Raw genomic sequence first — 12,830 nt, forward strand, 5'->3', positions numbered from 1 at the left:
GTCGGTTCTTTTTCAACTTGATTTATTATATCATTTTCTTCGCTTCTTTTATCATTTTCTTGTATTTTTGTGTGACTCCTTAAAGCAATCTCATTTGGTTTCAGCCAACTACAGAAATCATCATCAGTCTTTTTTTATGTAAAATATTTTTCATGTATTATTTCAGTCATTGTCCTGGTTCTTTTTAGTTCATTTACTCGTCTGTATCACATCATATTATCATTATAAGCATTATTATTATTATTATTATTATTATTATTATTATTATTATTATTATTATTATTATTATTATTATTATTATCATTATTGTTATTATTATTATTATTATTGTTATTGTTATCATTATTATTATTATTATTATTATTATTATTATTATTATTGTTATTGTTATTGTTATCATTATTATTATTATTATTATTATTATTATTATTATTATTAGTATTATTATTATTATTAATATTATTATTATTATTAATATTATTATTATTATTATAATTATCATTATCATTATTATTAGTATTAGTATTATTATTATTGTTGCTATTATTGTTGTTGTTGTTATTATTATTATTGTTGTTATTATTATTATTATTATTATTATTATTATTATTATTATTGTTGTTGTTGATGGTGCTGTTGTTGTGCTTCTGGTGTGGTTGTGGTTGTAGTTTGTAATATATTTAATATTATTTTGTTGTTTTTTGTTTTTATGTTATCATTCTACTTTTCATCCCTCTCCTCTTTTTCATCCTCCCTTCCTCTTCCATCTCCTCCTCCTACTTTTCCTCTTCCTCCTCCTCCTACTCCTCACCTACTATTACTACAACTATATTCATAGAATTACTATTGATGATGGTGTTGGTCATGTTCTTACTGTTTATTTTTTATTCTTCTCTCTTTTGTTTTTTTTTTTTGTTAATGTCCCTGTCATTGTCATCATCGTCATCGACGGTGTTGTTGTTGTTAGCCTCATTAACTCTATTGTGGTCGCAATTGTTCATGTCTCCTGAAATTTTTCCACGTTCGCAGTTTCAAAAACTGCATCTTCCCATGACTACACTCCTACATCACGTCTTTTGAACTATTTTGCCCAATTTAAATTTGACTTTTTTTGTGTGTCGGTTAGTTTCTTTTTCTCTTCATTAATTACTTTCTGTGCTAGTCATTCAGTCTGTATCTGTTTCTGTTTCTTTTCCCCTTTTTGTTCTTTTTTTTATGCATTTCAGTCTTCTTGTCTTTCGAACCAGTGTTGTTACTGTCATAATAAGTAAAGATGGTGATACAGATGACCAAACTGTTGAATACTTTCATACTCTTGACTATTTAGTTCAAAGAAATTCAAATTTTATGTTCTGTTCAAAACGTTAAAACATTGACATAAACAACTGTAATTTAAACAAAAGACGTATAACCCCACCACACATATTCATACGTACATACACACGCGCAAGCGAGCGCACACGTACACATACATACATACGTACATACATATACTCTTTTACTCTTTTACTCTTTTACTTGTTTCAGTCATTTGACTGCGGCCATGCTGGAGCACTGTCTTTAATCGAGCAACTCGACCCTGGGACTTATTCTTTTGTAAGCCCAGTATTTATTCTATCGGTCTTTTTTGCCGAACCGCTAAGTTACGGGGACATAAACACACCAGCATCGGTTGGCAAGCAATGCTAGGGGGACAAACACAGACACACAAACACACACATGCATATATATACATATATACGCAGGCTTCTTTCAGTTTCCGTCTACCAAATCCACTCACAAGGCTTCGGTCGGCCCGAGGCTATAGTAGAAGACACTTGTCCAAGGTGCCACGCAGAGGGACTGAACCCGGAACCATGTGGTTGGTAAACAAGCTACTTACCACACAGCCACTCCTGCGCCTATATATATATATATATATAAGCCTGTGTGTGTGTGTGCGTGTAATTCCTGTCATAGTGTATGACAGTGGACACAAAATGAGATAATATAAAAAAGGAAGAAAAAGGCAGAAAAAGGGGGAAAGAAAGAACAAGGAGGGAGAAGAGGGAAAGGAGTGTGTATTTTAGGCGGGTGGGAATGAAGTTGGTAGACATGTTTTAGAATGGTGAAAGACTTCAATATAAAAATATTTTTTTGAAAAACGTGTAGCCAATAGGAAGGTGCTTACAATTGTTGGCTATACATTTAGATGTAGAAATAGATAAATAAATACATAAAATTGATAGCTGCAACAATGCAAAATGAAGTAAATGCAAAAGTGAAACCAAAACTACCATTCATGTTTTACCTTGTATTGCTCCGATATTTGGGGGATTAGAACCCCTTCAACGGGACACATGAAGAAATGGGAAAATGGAATAGAGGTGTTATTTTTGCTCAGATATATGCACAGACTAGTATTATAAAACTAACTTGTCAGTCATGTGCAGTTCTTGTCTGTGATTTGATTCAGAATATTCTATCCCCGAAATTTCGAAGACATACATATCTTTTACATTATTTTAGAATTTTAACAAGTTTTAATCTAATTTAATATCACACAATGCTTCGCTCAAAGCACTTCATATTTGCATATATCTTATTGCATTACAGAGACATAATTAAGTTGAATTTATCTAGGCTTATATGATGTATAGAAGTGTAAAGACGCTGTCGTATCATCAAAAATCCTACGTACATAACTGCTCGCTGAACTTCATTGTAAGACCTCTCTTCATTTGCTTAACATAATGCAAATCTAACCGGAGAAGATGCCTCTTGAAATATAATGAAATGTAGAAAAATACCCTTGCTAAGGCTGTAGTCTTACATTCTCCAGTCATATAAAGATTTGCATAACATTGCTAGTTTACCATCCAGTCATCGGCACATTTGCATAATCACCAGGACTGTGTGACAAAAGACAAAATATGAAGAATAACAAATGTCAAAAATCAGCACCAGTAATTTACCCCTGCCGTGTATATCTTTGTGTGTGTGTGTGTGTGTGTATGTACGAGGGTTTGTGTTAAAATATCTAAACAGAAGGACAGATATGTAGATCTGAGAGTGAGAGACGGAAAGATGAAATAAAGAGTGGAAGACATATAAAAGCAGGCTTGTACATGATAAACTGATGTTTCAATATCTTACAATAATATCCCCACACAATAATTACTGCATAACGTTTTTCATTTTCCTACTTCCCATTTCCTGACTGCTGACTCGTCCCTGTATTGATACAGGAGCATCCTGTGCTCCTTTCTTTATATGTATATTTCTTTATACTCTCTGCTTTTAAATTTCATATAGATTTGTTGAGAAAAGGGAACACTTTGTCAAGAGAAAAATTGATTCATACATACAAACACATTTGATGTAAATGCATTGGAGAGTGTATATATTAGATAAGTATGATGCAGTGGTTGAGACTTCTATTGACGGCTGTATGCTTAAAGTAATTCTCAGATAGCATGAGTATATCACAGCATGACAAGTTAGGGTCTTTAGAATTGGCGGTATAGCAGGTGAAATCTTACATTTTCTACGTAGCGCAAATTTTGGGTTGATCAGTGGACAAAAATAAAAGTATCTGAATAAAATGCCTCATGCAGTTATTGCACTTGGTAACTTATGGCCTCCAAACCAGACTTTCTAAATCATTCAGCCACATGTATTCAAGCATAGTGCATACCGATATGTGTGTGTTCGTGCATGTGTATTTATGTGTGATGTGTGTAAATATATATATATATATATATATATATATATATATATATTACACTATTTGTTTAATATATATATATATCAACAATATTCTATACATATATGTATGCATGTATGTATTTATGTATTGAAACTTAATTAGCATTGGTATTTCTCTCCTTTCCATTTTAGATTTGTTACTGTGTTTTAATCTATACACTGTTGGACAAACGTTTATCAGGGGCTGCGATTCATGTAAAAGCGTGTATGTTTGTACATATATATATGTGTGTATATTTATAGATAGATACATACATACATATATATATGTAAGAGAGGGTGTGTGTGTGTGTGTGTGAGGCTCTCTCTCTCTCTCTCTCTCTCTCTATATATATATATATATATATATATTATATATATATATATATATATAATGTGAAATAGAAAGATGAATAATCTTGTAGTAGATTAATCAAAAGTTTAACCGATACCTTAGTAGCAAAAATCACAGCAGTAAACAGCACGGTTGGAGGTACAACCATCTGGCGTTGCAACCGTGCGTTGGTGCGGATAATTGAAATTAAAACATTATTGGTGAATTGAAGAAATGGAGCTGAACGCAGATTGAACAGAAATCGTTTTATTTCATTCTACACGTGTTTCGAAAGGCACAAATTACCAAAATCCGATTGAATAATGGTCCCATTATTCAATCGGATTTTGGTAATTTGTGCCTTTCGAAACACGTGTAGAATGAAATAAAACGATTTCTGTTCAATCTGCGTTCAGCTCCATTTCTTCAATTCACCAATAATGTTTTATATATATATATATATATATATATATATATATATATATATATATATATATATATATGTGTGTGTGTGTGTGTGTGTGTATGTCTATGCATGTGTGTGGTGATTGTCTATACTTTATGCAGAGTTTGTTTGACCACCTCCTGTTCCTACACCTTAACCCCATCATGGCATCTGCTGTGGCTTTTAAAACCAGACATGTTCTGAAAGACACCCACATAGATCGCACCTCCGAGTTGGACCACCAAGAGCAGCAGATAAATTCTGCTCTTTGTGAATCTTAAAATGTTTTTGAGGCCTCCGTTGGATTTGCAAACCTTCTGGCATACACTGCATTCAAATGTATGCACAGACATATTGGCAGAATAGTTGGTGGAGGTTCGTTTTCCATTCGTTCACAGATGAGATTTGAGACCAGCAAAAGACAGGAATGGTCTGTCACAGACTGTGCACACAAAAAGGTCATTGTCATTCACCTTCTCGATCGTTACATTCTTTCTTCGATCTCTTTTGAGTCTTACATGCGTTATCTTGACCTTTTCAAATGCTTTCACTCCAACTCACACCTTTCGTCGCTATCCAACTCCATCCGAAGCAAGGGTTTTAATATCTTCTGGAAGCATTCCAAGTGACTTCATAGTTGTCCTTATGCCGTCCTTAAACCTATTTTTAGGTTTACACTAATAGTGTTTCCCCTCTGCAAGCTCACCATAAAAAACTGTTTCAGCTTGCGTTCGTCTGTCATACGAACAATAAGGCCACGCCATCTTAATTGGTTCCTCAAAATCATAGCTTTGATTTAGGTGATGCCGGCAGATGTAGGACATCTGTCTTTGGAGTAAAAGAATACCATTTAATTTTTTTAATGCGATGAAGGTATTTTTGGTGAAATTGTTCTAACAATTTAAAATGCCTTTCATAACAAGTCCAAGTTTCACAGGTATACATCACGGATGGTAAGACATATAACTTGTAAAGAGCCAGCTTTGTATTCATATTTTTATGTCGCTGGCACCAAACGCGGGAAACCAAGCCAGCAAATGCTTTTGCTGCTCTTTGAATTCGCGGATGTTTTTTCTGCATCAAGATTTCCATCACTTTGAACAGAGCTTCCAAGGTAGACGAATGAATCCACAACTTCAAGTAACTTTCCCTTAACAAAAAATTTAGCGGGTGTTACAAACAGCACTACACGCAGGTTGATGCATTACAACTTTTTTTTTATCAAGTTGATGTTCATGTCAAAATCATCACAAGCCGGAGTCAAAAGCAGATAGAAGACATTGCAGTTTCAGAATGACTGACAAGATTGCAATAATCAGCATACAAAAGTTCCCTAATAAGTGAATTAAAAACTGTTTTGAATTTCAGTATGGTCAGATTAAAAACATTCCCTGTGATTCGATATTTCATGTAAATACCCTCCTCAGAGATTTGAGAAGCATGTGAGAACACATCAGCAAAGTATATTGCAAAAGTTTGCAACATTTAACTTTTTGGGTACCTTAGGGCCAGACTGTCGATTTTTAAGAATTATCGAAAAATCTATTTTTCACGCACTAGATGATGGTCAGTCCATCTCTCATGGCTTAAACGCTAGAAAAGTATTTCATATCAAGTTTTCTTATTAGAATATAATCTATGAGATGCCAGTGCTTAGATCTTGTGTGCATGCTAAAACAGAGTGTTGTTGACAACCAGATTATTCTCAGTACAAAACGTCAAAAGAGTGTTGTTGACACCCAGATTATTCTCAGTACAAAACGTACAAAACACCATGTCGACCTAAAACAGGCCACGAAACATAGTCCTTTGAGTGCATCAAGGTCTCCTTACTTTACTCTATTTTCCACTGCAAAAGATTCAGGGAGCCTACCACCAAAGTTAATTCTAGCTTTCATATCTTAATGCAAAGTCCTGATCATGTTTACAAATTTTTCTGGGCAACATATTTTCCTTAGAATTAGCCGCAGAGCATTTCGATTAACTGTATTGAATGCTCTTCTCAAATCAACAAAGCAATGGTCTAGAGCAAGATTCTGTTCAATGCACTTTTCTTGTAATTGTCTGATAATAAAGATACAGTCAGCAGTGCACCTGGAGGAACCAAAACTACACTGAGACTCAGACACTATAAATGAAACTATAAAGGTATTTAAACCTTCTAACAAAATGCAAGCAAGTACCTTTCCAACCATAGACAAAAGTGAAGTCTCACGAAAATTACCACACAAATCGTTTGGACTCGATTTATATAAGGAGACTAAAATGGTATCAATCCAGTTTTGAGGCACTTTCTCATTTCTCCAACAGTGACTAATTAATATATTTAAGAGTTCAAACATTTTGTCACACACATCCCCACCATATTTCAAGATTTATGCACAGATTCCGTCAGCTCTCGAGACTCATTATTATTCAACTTATTCACAGCTAAATGAATGCCATTTACAGTTGGTTGAAATGTCATCTCTTCTATAACTCGAAGGTGTTCAATTTTTTCTATCGTCCTCATGTCAACGGATGATGGTCCATTCCAAAGAGCAGAAAAATGTTCTACCCAACGCTTATGAATAATCCTATTCATTCTACCCAATGAATAGAATCGGTGTCAGTATGAAGAAAACGGCAATTCACTGTTCTCATTGGAGCCATTGAAGAAGATTTTGTACCATATACCTCCTTAACTTAGGGTACAAAACCATTGGCATCATTTCTATCAGCTGCTTCTTGTGCCAATGTTGCTCTATCATTCCACCATTCCTGTTTAAGTTTCTTTAGAACAGTCTGAACTTTCCTTTTCAGCGTTCTGTAAGCTTCGTTGGAGTTGGGGTTCAAGGAGTGAGAAAGAAGTGCATTGCCTACGTTTTGTTATTCTAAAAGTAGATCATAAATTTCTGCTGATCTATCTGAGAATCAGTCACTGTAATTATGTGATTCAAATCCCACTGACGATACTTTCTATAGTATCATGGAATCTTTGCAAGTTGCTTGATAACTTAAAGTTTGCAACATTTAACTTTTTGGGTACCTTAGAGCCAGACTGTCGATTTGTAAGAATTATCGAAAAACCTATTTTTCACGCACTAGATGATGGTCGGTCCATCTCTCATGGCCCAAACGCAAGAAAAGTATTTCATATCAAGTTTTCTTATTAGAATATAATCTATGAGATGCTAGTGTTTAGATCTTGTGTGCATGCTTAAACAGTGTTGTTGACAACCAGATTATTCTCAGTACAAAACGTCAAAAGAGCTACTCCATTTTTATTGCATTTTTCAGTACCATGTCGACCTAAAACAGGCCATGAAACATAGTCCTTTCCAACTGTTGCTTTGAAAATTCCCAATATGACCAGCTTGTCAGAAATTGGTACGTTCCTCAATAATTATGCTAGATCATTGTACAACTGCCCTACAGTTTCCTCATAATGAGACATTGTTGATGCATAAATACTGACAATGGTAAGAAACCTACCTTCTTTCAGTTTAATAAGGCATGACATGATCCGTTCAGATATACCACTTGGAAGCTCTGCAATGGAGGATACTAATGCGTTCTTGAGAGCAAAGCGAACACCTGATTCTCTACGCTGACCCTTAGGCAACCATCTCCAAAGATAGTATATCCATAAGTAGGTTCATTTACTTGACCTCACGAGAGACACGAATTTCAAAGAGCGCAACAGTGCGCCCTTCTGGCCATTTGTCAAAATTACCATCAAGAAGTGTGCGCACATTCCAACAACCAAAATTCAAAGGATTTTTAGTTTTACTTTTTCCTGGAGATTGTTTAACAACAGTGGAAGGATGACGACCGGGTCCAGCCTGTGATACACCTGGAACACCTGCCTAGCCAGATCTGTTCCCCTGACGTCCCAAGCCTTTTTTTTTGCCATCTACTGAATCTGAGATAATTTAGAGTAAGTTTCAAGTGCACTTTTAGGTTTCTGCCAACCAACCAATTCAATGATTTTACAAAGATTTAGAGTACAAGAAGTACCTGATTTGCAGATGAATAATTTTCAGTGGGCTTAGCTTGCACTGCACTACCCCGACCTATTGCCACAAGAAGACTTTCGCCGGTGTGACATGAAAGTGAACAACACCAGGAACTCCTAATGCCTCAGGTTTTATTTCGGAGATTTCGTCCTCCTACGTAGATTACCAAACGAGGCTAAAGAACTTCTACCTGCCCATGATGTAAGCTATTCCATTTCAGACACCGAATCGACACTCTAAGAAGTAATAAAATATCCCTCCGGTGACCAAGGCGGATTAGCTCATTCATAAAAAAAGAGAAAGGTACGAAATGTGATTTACAAATGTAAATAAGATTATATATAAATATTAAAAAGTAAAAGATATGCAATAAATATGTGTATTTAAAAGTACAGATATAACATATATATATACATATGTTACTTGTTTAACAGATACGATATGGAAATAAGAATTACATATCAATAATATTGTATAAATAAAACTAAAAGATATGCAATTAAAAAATATAAATATATATATATATATATATATATATATATATATATATATATATATATAATAGAAGTATAAAATTACTAAGTCTCTCTAAGGTAGATTACGGCAGCGTTACTGGATATTAATAGTTATCGCCATACTAATGCACACAGGTTCGTGTGTCATATAGCTAGCTAGAGGTGATGGCCTCTTGCAGCTAATCAGCGACAGCTTTAGTATTATATTTATAGACTGCCATATTAGTATGGCGATAACTATTAATATATATATATTATATATATATATATATATATATGTGTGTGTGTGTGTGTGTGTGGTGTGTGTGTGTGTGTGTGTGTGTATGTATGTATATGTATGTATGTATGTATAAGTAAAAAAGGGCGGATGAACTCCTGAACAGTCAATGGCCACCCAACATAATGTCTGTAAATATGTATATATATTTTTTATAGGCACATATACATTTTTACTTGTGTATATATATATATATATATATATATATATATATATATATAAGTTGAGCAACAATTTAGATTCAAATGAATATGGTACTTAATTTAGATGCACCAGATTTTTTATGGTGTTTCCCATAAAAATATGCGGGGTGATTATAATCAAAAATAAGCAACAAGAATGAATCCGGTAATTTATTATGATACAATTGTACTAAATTACCGGATTCATTCTTGTTGCTTAATTTTGTGTATATATATATTATATATATATATATATATATTATATATATATATATAAGTTGAGCAACAATTTAGATTCAAATGAATATGGTACTTAATTTAGATGCACCAGATTTTTTATGGTGTTTCCCATAAAAATATGCGGGGTGATTATAATCAAAAATAAGCAACAAGAATGAATCCGGTAATTTATTATGATACAATTGTACTAAATTACCGGATTCATTCTTGTTGCTTAATTTTGTGTATATATATATATATTATATATATATATATATATATATATATAAGTATCATATATGTATATATGTATGTATATACACAGTGCTATAGGTATAATCAAATCAAAATTGAAAAACAAAATGCATCTCTTATTATAAAAGGCAGATTTTATCTGCCTCCCTTTGGGTGTTATACAAATCTACAATATAGGATTTCTTCAATTACAATTTACCTTGCATTTTTAAGAGTACAATGCATCGCGTCATGCCAGCTCCAGTTTTTAAAATTTAAACTCCAGTTAAGCAAAATTTACAGAAAACTCACATTCTGGTGTGTGTGTCAAATGCTTTTCTTAGTCTGGTTTACACCACACGCAAACGCACACACACAGTGGGCAACGAATAAAATGAAACTAATTCACTAACTGTAGTGAGTGATTCTTTCACTCTGCCTCCCACTTCTTCTTTCTACACAGACACGCAAATATATAAATAAAATTGTAAGCTAACGTGCGTGTGTGTGAGTGGGTGTGTGTGGGTGTGCGCGTGTGTGTGTGTGTGAGGGTGCGTGTGGTGTGTGTGTGTGTGGCGTGTGCGTGAGTGTGTGACAGGAAGTTTTTTTACGACGAATATAACACCTATATCCAAGTAGCAGAAAGATAAGACAGTAAGGTGTGATTTGAGGGAGATTTGGCTGCTATTTCTACCATGTCTAGCTGCCATGTAGGGGTCTCCCTCATAGGCTCATACATACATATATATACATAGATAAGACAGTAAGGTGTGATTTGGGGGAAATTTGGCTGCTATTTCTACCAGGTCTAGCTGCCATGTAGGGGTCTCCCTCATAGGCTCATACATACATATATACATAGATAAGACAGTAAGGTGTGATTTTGGGGAAATTTGGCTGCTATTTCTACCAGGTCTAGCTACCATGTAGAGGTCCCCCTCATTGGCTCATATATATATACATACATAAGACAGTAAGGTGTGATTTGAGGGAGATTTGGCTGCTGTTTCTACCAGGTCTGTTAGGCCTTCTCATGTAAACTCAAGCTTTCTCATGCCTTCAACATATGACCAAAGCAGAGAATGTATTCTTTTATTCTTCTGCTTTTTCCAGCCATTGGTCTGTGGCCATGCTGGGGCAATGCCTCGAAGAATTGTAGTTTAATGAATCAACTCCAGTTTTATTTTTGTAAGCATTGTACTTATTCTATCTGTTTCCTTTGTCAAACCACTAGGTGACAGGGATGTAAACAAACCAACATTCGTTGTCAAGCAGTGGTGGAGGACAATCACAAGCACAGACACGCACACACACACACATACATGCATACACATATACACACATACATACATACATACATACATATATATATATGTGTGTATATATATATTGCAGCGTGGAAGGTGTTTGTAAGCCATTTAAGAAACACACAAAAATCGTTACATTCACTTCAACATTTAAATTTAATTTGCCAAAATATTTTCGTCGCTTTCAGACCGCGACCTGTTCACTGACAAAAATATCGTGCTAACAGGTCGCGGTCTCAAAGCGACGAAAATATTTTCACAAATTAAATTTAAATGTTGAAGTGAATCTAACGGTTTTTGTGTGTTTCTTAAATGGCTTATAAACACCTTCAACGCTGCAACTGTTTTCGTTCCAGCACACGATCTCAGATCAAGTCACTTGCTATGCAAGTACATCTCTGTAACTATATATATATTATATATAATATATATGTATATTGGTAAAAACAGTAAGATAACAAAAGAAAGAAAGGGACCTCAATATTATGTAAATAGAGGAAATCTTTATATATAAAAGTGAGGTTGTGTGTCTGTCTCCTACGATTTAGATTCCTAACTACTCCCACATTTTGCGGTGCAGTTTTACCAAAACCGGGTATCTTATAGTCGTGATTCATATCGAGACCGTCTGGGTATTAGCGCGCGTCTACGATGAGTCTACGATTAAAAAAAAAAATTACCATCAATTTTTCCCATTTTTAACCCATTTTTGACATATATAAGGGAAGTAACTCTCTAAAATTTATTATTAAATCTCAGAACGTAAAAAGCTACAGTAACACCCCTCCCCCTTTGTGGTTAGCCATATTGAGATGGCTATTATACTTTACATCTCTAAAAATGCTTATATAATTATTTCCCTTACAAACCCGAGCAACGCCGGGCGATACTGCTAGTAATATATAAGTGTGCGTGTATGAATATATACATGTATATGTATATATGTATGTATGTATGCTTGTATGTATGTATGTATGTATGTATGTATACACATCAGTATTGACAACTTAAAATCAGAATTTTATGCTAAATTTCAGTAGAAAAAATACCCCCAAAATGCTAAAAAATGCTAAATATGACAAAAAGATCTAAATACTAATTTTATCAAAAAGCTTCATTTTTATTTACATTTTTATTTACTTTCTTTACTTACATTCAACATTGAGAAATAATTTCTTGAATTTCACTGGCTTGATCATTTTCAGTGCCTAGGTCTTGACTCCTGTATACATTCAAAGTCCAAATCTTGTTAATTATGTGTTTTGGAATATCGAAGTTTTTGCAACATTTACCATATCTTTTCAGGCCATATATTATAGACGTTATTGATCTAAACATAGGAAGATGCATTTTGGTTTTCAATTTTGATTTGATTATACCCATACTACTGAACAACATTTGAGTTTGGCAATGTCAATAGATTAATGGCAAAATTTGCAACATCTCTAAAAGGATTTCGTCCCGCAGCATCTTTATATTCCAAGACTTCGAGCCAGAATGCCTCAGTATTAGACGTATTTTTTTCATTTAACTACAGGAATGCTATTAAAATGAATTTCAATTGAAGCAATTTTTCTTCGTTTAAATGCACTG

Source organism: Octopus sinensis, linkage group LG4 (genome assembly GCF_006345805.1).
Source record: "Octopus sinensis linkage group LG4, ASM634580v1, whole genome shotgun sequence".
Taxonomy (NCBI): Eukaryota; Metazoa; Mollusca; class Cephalopoda; order Octopoda; family Octopodidae; genus Octopus; species Octopus sinensis.